Source organism: Podarcis melisellensis (assembly GCF_964234715.1).
Source record: "Podarcis melisellensis genome assembly, chromosome: Z".
Lineage (NCBI taxonomy): Eukaryota > Metazoa > Chordata > Lepidosauria > Squamata > Lacertidae > Podarcis > Podarcis melisellensis.
This window is the reverse complement of record NC_138547.1, coordinates 14,582,073-14,602,861: the sequence shown is the minus strand read 5'-3', so window position 1 is coordinate 14,602,861 and position 20,789 is coordinate 14,582,073. Positions and strand designations below refer to the sequence as shown.

Here is a 20,789-nt window from a genome sequence, read left to right as displayed (position 1 = left end):
TCAGTTGGTCTCTAAGGTGCTACTGGAAGGATTTTTTTTATTTTGTTTTGACTACGGCAGACCAACACAGCTACCTACTTGTAACTAGAACTGTGGTATAGTGTGGTTAGAGTATTGGACTATGGCTTGGGATCAAATCCCCACTCAGTCACAGAGCTCACTGGGTGTGACCTTTGGCCAGTCACTATCAGCCTAACAGCCCAAGATTGTTGTGAGAATAAAATTTAGAGGGAGGTGTAGAAATACATATGCACCTTGAGCTCTTGGAAGTAAGGTGGGATAAAAATGCAATAAATAATAAATAAATAACAAAAATTAAAAGTTAAGCAACTGCAAAGGACAGCTGGCCGAATCTCTGCTGGAAGGGTGTTTACAGTGTGGACCCACCAACCACAAGTGCCTGACTTCTAGTTGAGGCCAGCTTTGCCTCTGTAACATGGGGGGTGGGCTACTAACAGCACTCCTGTGACTGAGCTGCAATATAAGGGCTATGGCGATCCTTAAGGTACTCTGATCCAGAAGCGCATTCTTTTTTAAAATGCAGACTTTTAGGGTGTCATCTCCCTTCACACACAGCCAAGTCAACCAGGACACAAAGTTTAGTCTGCACATTACAATAGTTATCATAAAGCCTCCTGTAAAATTCTGCTGAAATGGATTCTTCTTTGGATTGCTATAGACAAGGACCTCAAAGATGACTTCCCCCAAGAAACCTAGTAAATAGACTGAAAGCTCAAGACAGTTTTCACATCCAAGCCAACCAGGGAATAACCTGCTGCACCAAAGTGACTCACAGAACCAACATAGCACCCTCCAGGCAGTGTGGAGTACAACTGCTATCAGCCCTGATTACTGGCCATACTGGCTACAGCTGGAGGAAGTTGCAGGCCACAATTTCTCCCTGCCTGTAGACAATCAATGCCTGTAAGGAATAACTTTCATAAACTCTGAAAAATTAATCTTATTTTAAGTGATGGAGAGTATTATTAGTAACAAGCTCATTAGACAGGATAGCCTAAGGTATTTCAAGTATGCCTGCCATTTTTACAAATTAGCCATAGTTGGTATTAGTCAGTAGAATTTTACAGAAGTCATCACCAGCCACACACAGAGAAACGAATGTGAGAGAATTTTTAAGTGCATACAGCCACCTTGAATACTCTCTACTGACAGCTATGCCTGGGAAGAGTGGTTTTCCTCTCAATCTAAGCCAGAGATCCACAACAATAGGATAAGCAAGCCAGCTGACTGTGCCTGAAAAACAGAAAGCCTTGCAACAGAAATAATCCAACTAAAAACAAAAGACTATTTTGTTCCTTTATTTGTGGGTCCCTCTGAATTAGAGCTAGTCAACAGGATGTTTTTCAAAGGAGAAGGGTGCATTTTCCTTCCCCCCCCCCAAAATGTAAGAAAAACCCTGCTGGATGACAGTGGCCAAACAGATACCTATGAGAAGCCCACAAGTAGGATCCAAAGGGGGCTATATACACTAGCCAACTTTCCATTTTCAAAAACAGGTTAGTCAAGATTTGCCAAACACTGGTTAAAATGTATCTCAGATAAAGGGGCCCTTAGAAGGGACTTCCTGGTTCAAGGGGCAGGGAGAGGACGTTTCAAAAACAAGCTTAAACACAAGAGAACAGACTGGGGAATATTCACAAAGGCAATTCACCCATGTCTTTGTCCTTACCACCCCCCATTCCTCCCCTCTACCCACTACCACCTCTATTTAGCCCTGCCCACCTCACAGGAATAGCACACAAATAACACTAAAAGCTATAAAACTGAAATAAGTATCGTTCCTTTACCCTTCCTTACATAACAACAGAGCCCATCTACCCTTGCTTCCCTCCCCCTTTTTGGACTATATTCTCCATTTCTTCTCGGCCTAAAGGCTTGCTTCATAGCTTTAAAACAATAAACAATTGGTTGCATCAACTGCTAGTCCTACTCAGTAGAACCACTGATGCCTAAGATGCATGGGTAGGTTATGTCAATTAATATCAATAGGTCTGCTTTCAATAGAACTAGCACTGAGTACATGAAGCACTGTGATCACAAAACAAGCACTATAATTATTTAGCAGCTGTCTTATGATTCTGCTTCTCTACACCACCCCACCGTGCCCCTTCCTCATTCGGCCCCTACCCCAAATAATACTTAGAACTGATATTCCCCTCATCTTCTCGATTTTTCTCCCCACCCTGTTTTTAGGCAAACACTATTCCGCAGCAAGAGCTTCAATTCAAAGACGCATTACCTCTATTATTTCTTTGCCCGCAGGACCCTCCCCCACAATATATTTTGCTTTCCCTCCGCATCACCACTTTCTTTCTTCCTCCCCCCCCCCAATCAACACACCACTTTTCCCTGACCTACCTCTCAGGGGCGTTGTTACGGATAAACTGAACAGTTGCAATGACAAAAAGGCGTCCCTCAACCAAAAAGCTCCAATTTAAATGCACGATGCCCCTTTATTGTTTCTTCGCCTCCCTTCTGCTCCGATGCACACACAGACAGCCCTGCCCCCATGCTCCATCCTCTTCCCTGCTTCCTCTCGCCTGATGGACCACTCCTTCCCCACTGCCCCTTATTCCTCTCATCGCTACCCCCGTTTCTTCTTCCTGCCCCCCTGCTTTCCCCACTGTCATCCATTCATTCTTACCGAACCCCAAACCTAGATATTCACCCTTCCGATTCTGCTCCGGCGGCTGCTCCTCCTTCGCCTACGCTCAGCTGTTTACCACTCAGGACTCCTAAAGCCCACAGGGCGCCGCCATCTTGCCCCGCCCAGATATCCCTCCGCCGCCTTTCTCTTCTTCGCCCCCTCCTTCAGAAAATAGTCCCCCTCCCACAACTCAAGCGACCCCCCGCTCCCGCCCGGTGTCACATCCTTTTGCCGCCTCAGCCAAGACCCCTTCTCTTAAGACATTGAGACCCGAGCACGTTGTGTGCCGTCTCCGGTGTCCTTTGCTCTAGGGCGGTGGCGGACGGTTATCAGAACAGGGTGGCAATGCGTAAAGCGACCAAGAGGTCTCGTGATTAAGAGGGAGGCCCGCGGCGAAAAAGGTTCCAGCACTAGGGGTGGGTCATGTGATGCGAAGTCGCTCTGTGGGGGAGCAAGGCGGGAGGAAACTTTTGCAAACGGACAAGCAAGGCTGATGAAGGGAGGTGCTACCGGGTTCGGGCCTGGGGGCCACGCCCACCATGTTTACGTTAGCAACTGCGGCCTGGACAACTTGAACCCGCCTGCCGCGTAATTAGAAAATGGTCAGAACTAGGAATAGGCCCGCAGCTCACTGGAGGGGAAAGCTACAAGGGCAGACCCCTTGGTCTTTCTATGCAATATCTGAGTTTCCATTCGTCTCATGAAAGCAGACACGGTTGCATTAAAACACTACATTTATTCCAAGAACATTCATCGCTATTACAGTGGTACCTCGGGTTACATACGCTTCAGGTTACAGACTCCGCTAACCCAGAAATAGTACCTCGGGTTAAGAACTTTGCTTCAGGATGAAAACAGAAATTGTGCGGCGGCAGCGGGAGGCCCCATTAGCTAAAGTGGTGTTTCAGGTTAAGTACGGACCTCCAGAACGAATTAAGTACTTAACCCGAGATACCACTGTATCAGCATAAGAACCTAGGAAGAGCCAGGTGGATCAAGCCAATGCATAGCTGTCAACTTTCAGATTTGAAAATAAGGGATCAGCAGACTCACCTGTTCCATAGACAGTCTACGGGATATCTAACAATCCGGAATAGCAGTGGGAAATGGCGGGAAACGGCGCTGGAATAAGGGAATTTCCCGCAAAAAAAGGGAAGGTTGACAGCTATGAGCCAATGGCCCAATATTGCAGGAAATATAAAAAAATAACGAAACAGGTAATAGAAGTAACTCAATAAAAAGCACAATTAAATATATTCCAGGACAATAACCCACATGTACATGACAAGGAACTCATAAGTCACTCTCAGCAGCTGGAGATACCATAGCTAGACACAGGAAAGACCTATTGAGAGGTGTCATAAGAGAAACCATGCTCAGAGAGGGTAGATAATAAATGAACCTCTCAGTGTTACGTATTTCTATGCTAACAAAAGAATTTATCTTTTTACTTGTATCTTTTTCTTCTGTGTCGCTGTACAGTGGTACCTCTGGTTACGTACTTAATTCGGTCCGGAGGTCTGTTCTTAATCTGAAACTGTTCTTAACCTGAAGCACCACTTTAGCTAATGGGGCCTCCTGCTGTGGCTGTGCCACCAGAGCACGATTTCTGTTCTAATCCTGAAGCAAAGTTCTTAACCCGAGGTAATATTTATGGGTTAGCAGAGTCTGTAACCTGAAGCATAGGTAACCTGAACATATGTAACCTGAAGCGTATGTAACCCGAGGTACCACTGTAATACCACTAAAGAATGTAGCTGAGCAATCCAACCATTGACTCTATCAAAGGTATCCCTTTTGTATCTTTCTAAAAAGTGTTTTTCTTATCAAATGTATCACCTCTTTGTATCTTTCTAAAAAGTGTTTTCTTACACTAAAAGATGTAACTAGAATAGAAAAATGTAACTGGAAAAATGTAGCCAAAAGATTTTACCGTGGTACCTCAGGTTACGAACTCTTCAACTTACGTTTTTTAGGGTTACGAACTATTGTAACCCGGAAGTAAGTTGTCCGAGCTCTCGGAGGCCTCGCCACTGCCTGGAGCCAAGCGCGGACATCCGCAGGGCCTATGGAGCTCTCGGAGGCCTCCGCGAATGCGGGGAGCCAAGCCCCGACATCCGCGGGGCCTGCAGAGGCTCTGTGACTGGGCTCCAGCCGTGGGAGCTCTCTGAGGCCTCCATGAATGCCAGGAGCCAAGTCGATTGTGATTGTGAAAGAGGACCCTGAGCCCCCATCCAAACAATGACCATCATCAGCACAGGTAAGAAAAAAAATCACATTTTCATTTTGTACTGTTTTATTGATTTCATTTTATGGATCAATGGCCTCGTTAGTAAAAATCATGTAAAATTTCTGTTTTAGGGGTCGCTTTTCATTGTCTGGTTCCTTTTTGCGTTTTGGTTTGTGTGGCTTTTTTGGTTTTTTGACTGTGACCTGTTCTTCATTTGATGGGACTGACTTGTGACTTCGCTTTTGTGACTGTGGCTTGTGACTTCATTTTTGTGACTTGTTTTTGTGACTGTGTGGAACCCACTTCAGCTACTGGTTGATTTTGTGACTTCATAAATGGATAAAAGCCCCCCATCCAATCTGACTATCATCAGTGCACATAAGGGGGGGGGGGAATTTTTTCATCTAAAATACTGTCTTATTTATTTTATAGTACATTGATTATTGCCTTCATTTTATGGATCAATGGTCTTGATAGACAGTAAAATTTATGTTGACTTGAATACAGGGTTTGTGCTCCTTTGGAGAAGGGCAGACGTGGCAAAGACTGTTGTAGTCCAGATCTTACAACATGGTCATCTCAATCAGGGCTTGTTCCCACTGCAGTACAGCACTGGAGTCAAAGGCCTCCCTCCTTGTCGACTTCAGCCAACCTGCCCAAGATGGATCTCTCTTTGTTCTCCCCTTCTTCTGGCCAACACACCTTGCTCTAAAAACCTCTCTGTTCCTGTCAACTCAAACACACACACCACCATCATGGCAACCTCTGTATGCCCAATATTCCTCTTAGATGGGTCATCGACACCTTTTGTCATGCCAACGCCTCTATCTCAGATGAGGCCCTGGCTTGGAAGGAAGCTTAGCCTGTACTTTTCCACTGACTTCCAATCTTGCCTTCAAAATGCCAAATAATCAAATCCTACCATTTACTAATTTCTAGGGTTTAGGCAGGTCCCCCAAAATCTATAACACTACCACCCTTTTAGAAAAAGAGAAAGCTTTCCATAGGTGTGCAGAAGAAATAACATAAAAGTTACAGCATTTAGAGCAACACATCAAAGCAGGTAATAGTGCAGTGACATGTTTAAAAACACAAGAACAGTTAATATCCAGGTGGCCTCCAGCTTCCCTGGAATCCTCCAGGCTTTCTCTTTCCTCTTGAGGTACACTCTGATAACCATTCCAATGCAGCTTACCCAGTCACCCACACTTGGCAGCCAAGATTATGAGTTTCCAAATCATGTTTAAGTCAGGATGTCAGCCTCAGAACCAGAGCTGTCTCAACCCAGAGGCCCTTCGTCATCACTATCAACATTTTCACCATTTCTTATCAGCACAGTTCCTATACATCATTAACAGTTTCCATTATCACAAGCATGCAAAAGCACATAGCTGAACAGAGTAATTTAGACAAAACACTTACTAGCTCCACCACCACCAACTGCATTCAAGAAAACAAAACACACCACAGCATTTCAAAACCTTTGTTGAACTTGCAGCAGGCAAAGTCCCTTTGTAAATCTGTTCAGTCAGCAGAAACCCATCCTCCTCTCCTTGTTGCAATACCCTGCCTGGGGTTTCCACATAATTCTTTCTACTGAGTAAATCAAACAAAGTTCTCAGTCCTTGTTGGTTAATCCATAGGTTCAGTCTTCCTGGGGCCCTGCTATTCCTTCTGGGTTGTGGGTCAGAGCTTCCAAACTTACACTTGCAGCCCCAAAACAATTTATGCAGCTGCTTGAAACACAATTCCAGGACCCCCAGCTGTTTCCTCTTTGGCACATGTGGAATCTCCTCCCTGGGGCCCCATCCACCCCATCTCCTGCCCCATATTCCAAATCAAATTCTTGCCACCAGGCTTTATCTGGGGGTACTTTCTTCAGAATCTCCAGGCCCACCCCACCCACACAGATGTCCAGAAAATGCCTCTTTGCATACTCCTGGTCAGTGCTGGATTTATGTATAATCAAAACAAGCTTTAGCTTAGGGCCCCACTCTATTGGGGGCCCCAAAAAAATTTAAAGGAAAAAACCCCCTGGATGTACATTTCCAAAATATAATATAACAAATAACATACAGCAACAGTGTTTTGGGTTGTGTAGGCTCCTATGACGTAAATAATGGACCCCGCCTGCTAGCCTGCTCCCTAAAATATCACTGGTTTGCTCATTTTTTATATAGTTCAACAATTACTTTGATAAAATACATATTTTGTTATGTGCAAATGGCTTTAGATACCTATTGGGTCCATAAATTACCATATAGCATATATGCAACTGAAAAAAACAGTGACAATTTGTTGTTGACAAAGGACAGCTGGACATATAATGGGCCCCATTACCTTCAGTAGCTTAGGGCCTCATCAAACCTAGATCTGGCCCAGCTCCTGCTGCTAAACAAAGACATGTAACTTCCCCAGCGGCTTTCTTCCCCTGACCCCATTGCTCTTGGCAGCTCTGACTGCTAGAGTCCACTTAAGGACTGTTTCTAGCATTGGGTCATTTCCTCTCCCACTCAAGGCCATTTGGAGCCATCCAAGGGACAAAAGCCCCAACGTTCCCCCCTCGCCAAATCCAACAGGCACTGAAGCCTCCTGTTTCGATTCAGCTGTCTGCTCCCTGAAATAAAAAAATAAAGGTCTTATAAATGTTCATAAATGTAACAAGCTAACACGTACATAAATATATAAACCACATGTCTAAAGCAGCACAGGAAAACAGCCCTGGAACCATTTTGACTCTCAAACTGACCAAATGTTTTCTCTGCAAGGTTGAAGGAAATGGAAAAGTCTCTCCATTGTCTTTTCATTCACAAATCCTGTCTTAAGGGTATGTCTGTGTATGAATAGGGTGAGCCTGTGACCTGGCTTAGGAACTAAGTATTTGTCATTACAAAAGACTGGCCAGGCTCCCCAGGGTATCTAAATAAGTGACCCTTAACAGGTCTGCCAGAAAGGAGATAAACAATGCACTCAGATTTCTGTTGTAGACCACCCCTTCTGTGATATAGGTATGATTTATCTGGCGGGTAGTCTTGAGCTACACCCCTTCTGTGATGTATGTATGATGTTTCTGGGGATGGTCTTGGACTCCAGGGCGGCCAATTTAAAATGTCTATATAAGGGCGGGCACACCTGGGTTCTGGGTCCCTCCTCCTTTCCTGTGTGAGAGGGGAGCACCCTGTTGCAACAGTTCAACAAAGATCAGGCTTGCGAGCTGCTTCACTTCTCAATATTCTCTGGTTGGCCTCTTGTTTTTTCCTCCGACTGATGGAGAATCTGCAAAGGACTATGTAAGGGCTCTTGTGTCCCCCATAAGGGAATAAGGGCAGATTTTCATTTGTTACATCCCCTTTCTCCTGGCACCCCCTGAAAGTAGCCATCCAGCAGTCACCCACTGTTCTTCTGGCTTCTCCTTCTTGCTGCCTCTTCCATGGGTAGACAGACCAGCATTTACTGCCTTCCTCACAGCTGCTGGTGCCTCTTCCATTTCCTCAGGCACAACTTCCAACTCAGAGGGAGCCAACTGCTCTCCCATTCCAGACAGCTCATACTTGTCTCCATTGCATTCAGCTGCACGCTGCAACTCCTCACAGTCCAAGCCCTTCAACTGCCCACCCACATTCTGGATATTTCTGGCCACCCTGGGCGGTCTGACAGCTAGACTCCCAGATCACTCCCTGACCCTTGTAGCATCTCACCACCCAGCAGGGCACTCTCCCCACATGTGGTATAGAATTCAACTAGTAGCAATTCTTGCTCTTTGGCACTTCCATTTTCTCTTTTTCTGCTGGAATGGAGTCACATTTTTGCTATGCAAGGAGACTTCTCCCCCACTATATCACCAGCTGCCTCATTTCATCAAATCACTGCTCCTGGTGCTTTTCCAGCCTAACTTGAACTGCTCAAAAGGTGTTACTGTTTCTCCCCTCCATTGTTATCTCAGATGGATGTTGCGCCTACGTCAGGCAACCTATGGCCCAGGGGCCGGATGCAGCCCAATCGTTGTCTCAGTCCAGCCCACAGACGGTCTGGGAATCAGCGTGTTTTTACATTAGTAGATTGCATCCTTTTATTTAAAATGCGTCTCTGGGTTATTTGTGGGGCCTGCCTGGTGTTTTTACATGAGCAGAGTGTGTGCTTTTACATATATAAAATGCATCTCTGGGTTATTTGTGGGGCAGAGGAATTTGTTCATTTCCCCCCCCCCAAAAAAAAACATAGTCCGGCCCAGCATATGGTCTGAGGGATGGTGGACCAGCCCACGGATGAAAAAGGTTGCTGACCCTTAGCCTACGTCTTTCTCTCCAGAAGCACAGGTCCCACATTTGACACCAGTGTTACAAAGGTTGGACACCACCCCCACTCTCTGCTGAGCGGTAGCAAGATTCCAGGGGGTTCCAGACACACACCCAAGGTTTGTGCCCCTTTGGAGAATTGAAGATGTGGAGGAGACTGTCATAGCTTTAATAAATATGATATATTCACATATTTACACCTTCAGTCTTCATGGAGTCCAGATCTTACAGCATGGTCATCTCAAGCAGGGCTTGTTCCAAAAGCAGTACAGCACCGGAGTCAAAGGCATCTCTCCATGTCAGACTTCCAGCCTGCTCAAGGTGTATCTCTCTTTGCTCTCCCCTACTTCTGTTCAGTACACCTTGCTCTAAAAACCTCTCTTTTCCTGTCACATCAAACACACTTCCCATTGTTGTAAGCCATTACTGTACATTTATTGTTGCCCTTTGGGCCACCACCACACCATCAGCATGGCAACCTCTGTCTGCCCAGGCCCAATATTCCTTCTAGAGGGGCCATCAACACTTTTTGTCATGCTAACACCTCTGTCTCATGTGAGGCTTTGGCTTGGAAGGAAGCTTAGCCTGTACTTTTCCACTGACCTCCAATCTACCCTTCAATACTCCAAATAAAATCCTAAGGTAAAGGTAAAGGTAAAGGTACCCCTGCCCGTATGGGCCAGTCTTGACAGACTCTGGGGTTGTGCGCCCATCTCACTTAAGAGGCCAGGGGCCAGCGCTGTCCGGAGACACTGGCGAGCCAGAGCCGCACACGGAAACGCCATTTACCTTCCCGCTGGTAAGCGGTCCCTATTTATCTACTTGCACCCGGGGGTGCTTTCGAACTGCTAGGTTGGCAGGCGCTGGGACCGAGCAGCGGGAGCGCACCCCGCAGCAGGGATTCGAACCGCCGACCTTTCGATCGGCAAGTCCTAGGCGCTGAGGCTTTAACCCACAGCGCCACCTGTGTCCCTTAAATAAAATCCTACCATTTACTAATTTATAGGGTTTAGGGAGGCTCCCTTTTCAAATCTATAAAACCATCTTCCCCTGGTCCCTCCCTGGTACAGTATATTGGCCTTGTTTAACAGATTGGAGGAATTTAGATAATAGGCTGGTCAGCTCTTGATGACAGAATTAGCTTCATTTTGTTCACGCTGTGGTATTTTGCTAAAGGCTCTTTCACTGCTGCTTTGTGCTGTAGTCAAGACTGCTATTTAATAAAAGCAGCTAACTTCCCTCCACTTGTGTTGCTATTGCCATTGAATCCAAAAGAACTCTTCACCTTTGTCCAAATGTTTTGAAACTTTGGGAAAAAATTTGAATGGTTAACTTATTAACTATGTTTAAACAGAAACTAAAGCTCGAATGCTGTTTAAAAGAGAAAAAAGGCTCATTTTCTATAGAAGTGAAAGCAATTAAACTGGAATAACCGGAAAATATAAATATATTGAAGGTACCCAGAGGTTGGGACATGATATTTACAATAAAATATCCACTTTAATGTACCTCATCATTTACTTGTTTAAAATAAGTTTGATTTTTATGCTTATGATTTACTCTATACCCATAGTAGCACTGGAGTGCCCTCTACTGTTAAAAGAGGACACACACCAGGGTGTAAGTTCTAAAGCAGGGGTCAGCAAACTTTTTCAGCCATGGGCTGGGCCACCGTCCCTCAGACCATGTGGTGGGCCGGACTATTTTTTTTTGGGGGGGGGAATGAATAAATTCCTATGCCCCACAAATAACCCAGAGATGCATTTTAAATGAAAGGACACATTCTACTCATGTAAAAACGTGCTGATTCCCGGACTGTCCGTGGGCCAGATTTAGAAGGCGATTAGGCCACATCCGGCCCACAGACCTTAGGTTGCCTACCCCTGTTCTAAAGCATGGGTAGGCAAGCTAAGGCCCGGGGGGGGGGGCAGATCTGGCCCAATCACATTCTAAATCTGGACCGCGGACGTCCGGGAATCAGCATTTTTTTTACATGAGTAGAATGTGTCCTTTTATTTAAAGTGCATCTCTGGGTTATTTGTGGGGCATAGGAATTTGTTAATTTTTAGTATCCCCCCCCCCCAAAATAGAGCCCCCCACAAGGTCTGAGGGACAGTGGACCAGCCCACTGCTGAAAAAGTTTGCTAACCCCTGTTCTAAATGTTTTGGGTTAATTCAAAAACATGGAAAGCTTAGATTGGCAAAGGACACTATTGCTTAATGGCCAAAATGAGTTACAGGTATTAATGTAATTTCTTTAGCTGTGAAGGGGTTGGGAGATCCAATAAAATGCACCAGAATGGCAACTTATTTATTCAAAATGGATCCATATATAGCCTTTTTGCAAGAAGCCCATAAAGCAGATAGAAAAAAAACATTGTTTACATAGTCATGGGTGGGCCAAAAGTTCATGGCAAGTAGCTCCAACAGAGCTAGAGGGGTGGGCCTTATTTAGGGTTGCCATATGTCCAGATTTCACAGACATAGGAGGAATTCAGCCCTCGTTAACAGCATCTGGCAGAAATCGCTGAAGTGTCTGGGAAAATCCAGATGTATGGCAACCCATGTCGGCAGTGTCATTTTTGGTGATACTCCTTTAAAATAGCTGGAAAACTTCCCCCCCAAAATTGTGAATTTGCTCAACATGTTTCCAGATTTTTATTTTGAAATATGGCAACCCTACCTTATTAATACATTCATTATTTAAATTTCAGCCTACAAAACTATTGAGAGATTAAAATGGAAGATATATTTTTGTTCAAGACATTAATGAAACACAAAATACCACATTGGCACTTATTTATGCAAATTACCCTTTCTGCAAAACAAAAAACAAAACAAAAACCTCTGGCCAAACTGAAAAAAACTGAACCATGTGGGCAAGGTGTTTTCTTAACCCGGAAAAGGCTGACTACAGTGGTACCTCGGTTTAAGAACAGCCCTGTTTACAAACTGTTCGGTATATGAACACCACAAAACCAGAAATAGTGTCCTGGTTTGCAAACTTTACCTCGGTCTAAGAACAGAAGCCGAATGGTGGAAGGGCACTGGCAGCAGGAAGCCTCATTAGGGAAAGTGCGCCTTGGTTTAAGAACGGCTTTGGTTTAGAAACAGATTTCCGGAACGGATTAAGTTCGTAAACCGAGGTACCACTGTACTGGAAAGTGGGAAATCTCTAATGTTCTGCTTGAAGACTCTGCAGGAGCTGTGCATACTCTGCTGATCACACTGGTCAAAGTGTAGTATAGTATCAACAACAGATGGTGAGTCCCATATAACAAATTATGGGCCAACTGACTCAGTAGTACTAACAAGCAGTTATTTCACACACATGTACAGTGGTACCTCGGGTTAAGAACTTAATTTGTTCTGGAAGTCCGTTCTTAATCTGAAACTCTTCTTAACTTGAGACACCACTGTAGCTAATGGGGCCTTCTGTTGCTGCCGTGCCGCCGGAGCATTATTTCTGTTCTCATCCTGAAGCAAAGTTCTTAACCTGAGGTACTATTTCTGGGCTAGCAGAGTCTGTAACCTGAAGCGCCTGTAACCTGAAATGCCTGTAACCCGAGGTACCACTGTACACTGTATACCCATTCTTTACCCACATGCACTCGAAGCATAACCAATAATTTTCTTTATTTGTTTCTGGGGATGGAGAACATAAGCCATGTTTTGGTTTGTTTCCTACAATTTGAATCACTTCCTATAGTTATAGAAATAGCTGCCAAATTAAAAAAGAGAGAGTGGAAGCTAAGAAGGAAACAGTTTACCAAAAATGAAAACAGATCCGTCATAAGGATGGAGGAAGTCAATTGGAAGAAAAGAAGAATTGAATTTTTTTTGTACATTACCTTGATATTGTTTTCTCCTGTTTTTTTGTCTCATTTTTTGTTTTATGAGTGTGTGTGTTTGTGTTGTAAACTTAATAAATAAATAAATGAGATTAGGTACCGTATTTTTTGCTCTATAAGACTCACTTTTCCCCTCCTAAAAAGTAAGGGGAAATGTGTGTGCGTCTTATGGAGCGAATGCAGGCTGCACAGCTATCCTAGAAGCCAGAACAGCAAGAGGGATCGCTGCTTTCACTGTGCAGCGATCCCTCTTGCTGTTCTGGCTTCTGAGATTCAGAATATTTTTTTTCTTGTTTTCCTCCTCCAAAAACTAGGTGCATCTTGTGGTCTGATGCATCTTATAGAGCAAAAAAAACGGTACTTAAATTATTGAAAATGATAAAAATACAAAGCCCACCCATACAAATACTTATTTTCCAATGTTTGAAATTATAAACGACATTAAAGCAATATTTCTGGTTGTAGAAACAACAGTCCTGTGAGCTTGATATAGATTTGATCTTTATAAAGAGTTCATCATCAGGATTCTAGGTGCCTCATGTTCAGTGGCAGCAATGGCTGTGGAAGCTGAAATGTAGATTTTCATTGATGCTGCTCAGAAAAGTTGAAACTGCAGAGAATAATAACTCCATCTCTCCAAGTGACTTGTGGCAATCATTCATTACCTTGGTATGTCTCTCCAAAATGTAGGATGCAAGGACTCCTGCTGTCCTTTCCGATATGATGGTAAAGTTGACTCATCACACACTCAGAATAGGCAGGAGAAGATGAAGTATACTCCTTCACTCTACTTATAGCAATGCAGGAAAAACAGTTGATGTGTTCTGGCTCAGGATTCATATTGTTATGAGTCTGTGTGGGGCTTGATTTCCCTAAACTCCTGGGTGCCAGATCTTCCTCTAAATTCCTGGGTCTAGCGAGTGTTGGGGTTTATTCAATGGACTGAAATGGACTGCCAGACACTGGATTTAGCAAGGTGCTAAAATGCAGGCCTAAGGGATGTGGGTGGCACTGTGGGTTAAACCACAGAGCCTAGGACTTGCTGATCAGAAGGTCGGCGGTTCAAATCCCCGTGACAGGGTGAGTTCCCGTTGCTCGGTCCCTGCTCCTGCCAACCTAGCAGTTCAAAAGCATGTCAAAGTGCAAGTAGATAAATAGGTACCACTATGGCTGGAAGGTAAACGGTGTTTCCGTGCGCTGCTCTGGTTGGCCAGAAGTGTCTTAGTCATGCTGGGCACATGACCCGGAAGCTGTACGCCGGCTCCCTCGGCCAGTAAAGCGAGATGAGCACTGCAACCCCAGAGTCGGCCACGACTGGACCTAATGGTCAGGGTCCTTACCACTGAGCTATAGACCATAAGAACATGACAGGTCTGTTGGACCACACCAGTGGCCCATCTACTCCACCATCCTGTTCTCACAATGACCGAACAGATGTCTTGCCAGGAAACTGGCAAGCAAGACCCAAGTACAAGATCACTCCCCGCTTGTGATTTCCAGCAACTGGTGTTCAAAAGCTCTACTACCTCCAACCACCATGATTAGTAGCCATCAATAGCCTTCCCCTAAGTGGCATGCCCTAACTCTGGAAAAGGTCAGGCTGCAGAACTGCTGCTCTTTTTTATCACCAGAAGGGTATTGGTTCAGGATATAAAACCTAGCATAAACAGCCTTTGAAGATGGTTCTCCAATCTGGGATTGTGTCTGCATATTTCACAATTCCCTGCACATGGGATTCCATGCTTGTTTCCCTTGAAGTTTCACCTGCGAGAGGTCAGCCCATCTCAGACAGAGGAGGGGGGAATCAGTTTCTTGATGTGAACAGCCTTCTAATCCTGTCCCACTTTGTGAATTACAATTAATTTTTATTTCAGTCTTTCCCCCCCTCCTGCTGTGCTGGAGGCATGTTTATTTAATCTTCCCTTGGGAAGAGAAGGGGGGGGGAGAAACTTAAATTAGGATGGGGCTTCAGAAAAGGAATGGATGGAAGCAATTAGTAATATTATTTCTCCTTGACTTAATCTGCATAACATTACATCGAAATAAATAAATTGGTGCACCATTCTGGGGAAGGAGTATTTGCAAGTGAGGCTTGTTAATGGAAAGAGACGGGGTGGAGGGGTGGGTTTAGAATCCCAATGCATAAAATATCCCCCCCAAATTATATCATTACCCTTATTTCCTCTTTTGAGTCCATGGCCTTTAATGATTTATTTATTCTGCCTGTAATGTCTTAGAGGGCGCAGTGTGCATCAAAAGCCAGTAAGATGCTAAGAACCACCCGGCTGGATCAGACCACGCAGTAGTGTCATCTGGGCCACAGTCACACCATACCATTAAAGCCTATGGTACCACTTTAAACCGTCATGGTCCAAATGAATCCTGGATCCAGAAATCTGGTGCTGAGAGCCATTAGGAAAACCTTCTTCCCCTCCCAGAGCTGCAATTAATTTCCAGAGTTCCCTGGGATTGATCACTAAGCCACTCTGATCGTTACAGATTTCACCTCTTTGTCTTTGGTCTTCCAATCTAATAATATGTTACACATCTTTTTTAAAAGCTTAGTGTTTTCATCTACAGTTTCTTTTTGGAATCTAGATACTGTGTAACTGAACCCCTTTTTATTTATTTCTATTATGCTCAAGTAGGCACAAGGTTTAGGACATAACATACAAATGGAGGACTGGGAGAAATTATGGAGAGTGAATCTGAAATTTACTGATTGTACTTTGTTAAAAGAGAATTATATGAAAATGATGTACCGATCGTATATTACACCTTTGAAAATGGCTAACATGTGTAAAACTGGCACCAATAAGTGTTGGAAGTGTAAAAAAAAGGAAGGCACCTTTTTTTTATTCACGGTGGAATTGTAAAATAATTAAAAATTACTGGGAAATAATATATAATGAAATTAAAAAAATGTTTAAGATAACTTTAAAATCCATAAGCTTTTTTGTTAGGTATTTTAGGTCAAGATTTGCCAAAACTAAAACAAAAATTCTTTATGTATGCTACAACTGCGGCAAGGATGTTATTAGCACAAAGATGGAAAAGTGATAAAATATGAACTAAAGAAGAATGGCAAGAAAAACTTATGGAATATGCCGAAATGGCAAAACTAACTGAAAGACTCCGAAATAAGGACAACAGAGATTTTTAAAAAGATTGGGAACCATTTACAGCATATTTACAGAAACAAGGCAAAGAATTGGACTCACTAGCAGGCTTTGAATAAACACCGACAATTAACAAAATAAATATAGTAATTATAAATATGACGTTAATAATGAGAACCGAATGATAAGAATATGATTTAAAGATACCAAAAAGTTGAGAAAAAAGTAGAATAAGCAGGAGAAGATATTATGTTAAAATAAACAAGAAGAGGAAGTTGAGGGAAGTTGCATGTAGGAAGGGGGAAACTGGGGAATGATGTTATTGTTATATAATGTGATATTTTGATGTTTATAAATGTAAAACCCTATTTTAAAAAAATCATTAAGCCACTCTGGGAATTGTAGCTCTGAGAGGGATATAGGAGTCCCCTAAGAACTGCCAGCACCCTTCACAAACCACAGTTCCCATAATTCTTTGGGGGAACTGAGTACCAAATGTATGGTGTGAATATGGCATACCTCTTTGACTTGAACATCGTTCTAGTACTGTGGTGCAGGAGCGCAGAACTTTTGCCCTCCAGATATTGGTGGATTACAAATGTTTCCATTTCCATTTCATACAGATTATTGATGACTATGAGCCACAGTGGCTATGACAGTGGCTCCTCCACTGCACTGCCAGAGGCCGCATGCCTCCGAATGCCTGTTGCTGAGATTCACAAGTGGAGAGTGTTATGTATTGAAGTTCTCACCCTGGCCACCAGGAGTATCGTGTAGAGAGTTTTCACTCAGATCCACATCAGTTATTTTAGGCGGGAAACCCTGGGTTGTTGTTGCTACAATGTTGACAGCTGGCTGCCTATAAAAGCAGGCCGGCTGAGCTGTTTGCTGTTCAGTTCTGTTCTGGCTTGTGAATAAACAAGAGCTGTTTGAAGAATCGCTGTGTCGTCTGATATGTTCACCCACAACTTAACAGAGAGAGTGCTAGAGTGCCAGGGCTGGCCAAATACATTTTGCAGCCTGAAGCAAACCATAAAATGGCGCCCCCTTGCCCCGCCTTTCTCACTTTTACCAAAAACAAACATTTGACTAGCTGGGAGTTGAAGAGGCGCTTTTTGAGCTCTTTCCATCAACCTGCAGCCTGGGAAATTTGGGCAGATGGAGATGGTCAGCACCGCCCACAGATGTGGCTACTTAAAGGCTCCCCTCCAACTGCCCATGGTGTTTGAAAAAGAACAGCACTGTCTCCTCCCGCCCCTTAATAATAAAAAATAAATAAATAAAGAGGACAGTTTGACTTCCCAATTCTGATTAAAAATACCCCCCAATGCAAACCCATTGTACCTCCCAGCTACCTCCCACAGGCCCCCAGTCAGGGATGCAGCCCTGGGAGCATGAGGCAGGGTCAGCCTGAACAAAAAGTAAAAGCATGTATAGGATTGCAGCCTAAAGATTTTCTAGGAATTAGTTTAGCATAGGCCTCCGTTGCTTGGCCCTGAACATCAACCTCCTTATAAGGAAAGCAAGCTGATTTCCAGGCTGATTAGGAAGCTGCTAATTCCCCTACCCAAGGACACTTTTTAATGTTGAGCAAAAAGAAAAAAGCAATCAACACAACAGCAAAAAAGGGAGATCCTGCAAGAGATTACCGCTTCGTAGAATTGTAGAGTTTGAGTGAATCCAAAGGTCATCTATTCCAGCCCCCTGCACTGCAAGAACCACAGCTACGATTTGTCGATTTACTGCAGCTATAATCCAGTGGACCCATCTTGGATGTGTGCCTTGTATTTATTACTATCATTTTATTATCCCAAAGGGTAGCAGTGTTGTGCTATAGAAGAAAACAACCGTGCAAAAGTCCCGCAATGGCTTCACAAATTTATACTGTAATATTTCTTGATAAAATTTCAAATCACTAAAGGGAATCAATGTATGTATTTTAAGGGTGCAGAGCAAGGTCCATTGAGCTCATTTGCATCTACTTCAGAGTAAGAGCAGTTTCCTTTATTTTCATGGAATCCTGAAAGTCCTTACCTGGGAGTAAATGTCACTGTATTTAGAAGCGGTTGGTTCAAAGTTGGCATAGTTAGGTATGAACTGCCCCTCTCACTGCTGCATCTCTCTTCCCTGAGAGAGGGAAATGTCAAGGCTGTGAAAGAGATGCAGCAGCAACAGAAAGACAGAAAAGGCCCTGAAACCCGTCAGGCACCTCTCTCAAGGCTGTGGCCTTGGTACCTCATCAGTGCGCCAGGTGTGTAATGTGCTGATTGGCCACAGTGGTAACAGTGATGCAACAGGACTCTTCTTCTGTTCTTATCCCAGAGCAGGGGTAGGCACACTAAAGCCCGGGGTCTGGATGCAGCCCAATCACCTTCTCAATCCAGCCCACGGACGGTCCGGGAATCAGCGTGTTTTTACGTGAGTAGAATGTGTCCTTTTATTTTAAATGCACCTCTGGGTTATTTGTGGGGCCTGCCTGGTGTTTTTACATGAGCAGAATGTGTGCTTTTATTTAAAATGCATCTCTGAGTTATTTGTGGGCATAGGAATTCGTTCATTTATTTATTTTTCAAAATACAGTCCGGCACACCACGTGGTCTGAGGGATGGTGGACCAGCCCACGGTTGAAAAAGGTTGCTTGACCCCTGTCCTAGAGGATCATATGTAACATGAGAGAATCTTACCTCTTCTAGGTTATTGGGGGGCATTGAAGGTGATGTGTCTGAGGGCCACAATAACAATAACAATAACAATAATATGGAGACATTGCACACACTTTTGTAAATCAAGAAAATCTTTAATAAAATAATAATACAGTGGTACCTCAGGTTAAGTACTTAATTCGTTCCGGAGGTCCGTTCTTAACCTGAAACTGTTCTTAACCTGAAGCACCACTTTTAACTAATGGGGCCTCCTGCTGCTGCCGCGCTGCCGGAGCACAATTTCTGTTCTCATCCTGAAGCAAGTTCTTAACCTGAGGTAATATTTCTGGTTTAGCAGAGTCTGTAACCTGAAGCGTATGTAACTTGAACCGTATGTAACCCGAGGTACCACTGTAATAACAACAATAATATGAGAAATGTGAAATTTTTCGTTCTGTCAGTAGATGGCAGTAGCGACAGCTACTTGATTAAAAACAAAACAAAAAAACCTTAGGTTGTGTTGTATGCATTACCTGTGCCTATCTCTGGTGTTTCAAGCTGAGCCCACATGACATTAGTCACAATCCATAGGTATCCAGCAGTTCCTTCAGAAATAATGTTGTTTTATGCATTTCCCCCACGAACCCACCTTCCATCTGATTTGAAAACCTGAGCCATGCTTAAGTTGAGATGCGTAAGTTTCAGACACCCATTGTACATGCCCAGATGACAGCTTTGTTGAATAAGAATTTGGGGAGTGGGGGGGGGGGGCGGGTCACAGGTGTGAGGCACTGGGCTTTGGGAAGGAGGTGGAAGGGCTCTAGGACCCTGCCAGAACTTAATGTCTCATTCCGAAAGCGACAAGGCAGCCTGCAGGTTTCCTGTCAAAGAACTCTTGCAGCCCACTTGCTATTAAAAGTTGGACTACTCTGCTCTAGAGCAAAGCAGCAGTTCAATCTTTTCAAGGCCCTGGGAGTGGGATATAGGAGTTTGTGGGAGCATCATTTGGGAGGGCTTTTCTTTGGCCCTCGTATATGTGTGGTTTTGTTCTTTTAAAATTGTTGCACTTGATAATCAGTCTGTTAGGCCATTTTATTGTACAGTGGTACCTTGGGTTAGAAGGGATGCTGGTGGCGCTGTGGGTTAAACCACAGAGCCTAGTTCTTGCCGATCAGAAGGTCTGTGGTTCGAATCCCCGTGACAGGGTGAACTCCTGTCGCTCGGTCCCTGCTCCTGCCAACCTAGCAGTTCGAAAGCACGTCAAAGTGCAAGTAGATAAATAGGAAAACAGCGTTTCCGTGTGCTGTTCTGGTTCGCCAGAAGCGGCTTAGTCATGACCCGGAAGCTAACCCGGAAGCTGTATGCTGGCTCCCTCGGCCAATAAAGCGAGATGAGCGCTGCAACCCCAGAGTCGGTCATGACTGGACCTAATGGTCAGGGGTCCCTTCATCTTTACCTTGGGTTAAGTACTACCTTGGGTTCATTCCGGAAGTCCGTTCTTAACCTGAAACTTCTTAACCTGAAGCACCACTTTAGCTAATGTGGCTTCCCGCTGCCACCGCGCCACCGGAGCACGATTTCTGTTCTCATCCTGAAGCAAAGTTCTTAACCCGAGGTAATATTTCTGGGTTAGTGGAGTCTGTAACCTGAAGCGTATGTAACCTGAAGCGTATGTAACCTGAGGTACCACTGTACTCCATTCTGTATTTTGTTGTTTTAATATGTAGTTCACAGTTTTGGGGGACTTCTGGGGTGTTGAAAAGCAATGTATGAATAAATTATTGTAGTAGTAATAATAGTAGTAGTAGTAAATTTACTATGTATTTTGGAAAGTTATTTATTTGTCTGATGGCTATGCATGCAAACACCTCTTAAAAGATTGCAAGCAAATTTGAAGAATGGTCCTTGACATTGTGGAGCGGCTTTAAGTCTGTATTTAGATACAATTGGAGTGTTTCCCATTTAGAGGGTTCAAAGCACTTGA

General features: G+C 44.0%; 2 protein-coding genes across 8 annotated transcripts in view; one reads left to right on the top strand and one right to left on the bottom strand.

Moving 5' to 3' along the window:
• The window catches only part of TSC1 (TSC complex subunit 1), a 31,507-nt gene extending 28,692 nt beyond the window's left edge, over positions 1-2,815 (bottom strand). For 3 of the 7 annotated variants that reach the window (XM_081897145.1, XM_081897150.1, XM_081897151.1), the window contains exon 1: positions 2,690-2,815. The gene's annotated coding sequence lies outside the window, so the exon portion shown is untranslated. Of the gene's footprint in view, positions 1-2,379; positions 2,585-2,665 lie in introns of those variants that run through there. The other 4 variants (XM_081897148.1, XM_081897149.1, XM_081897146.1 and 1 more) reach the window with 3 other exon arrangements.
• Positions 2,816-4,840: 2,025 nt separating this feature from the next.
• Positions 4,841-20,789, top strand: part of GFI1B (growth factor independent 1B transcriptional repressor) — a 27,896-nt gene continuing 11,947 nt past the window's right edge. The window contains exons 1-2 of the mRNA XM_081897189.1: positions 4,841-4,928; positions 18,488-18,581. The gene's annotated coding sequence lies outside the window, so the exon portion shown is untranslated. The remainder of the gene's footprint in view (positions 4,929-18,487; positions 18,582-20,789) is intronic.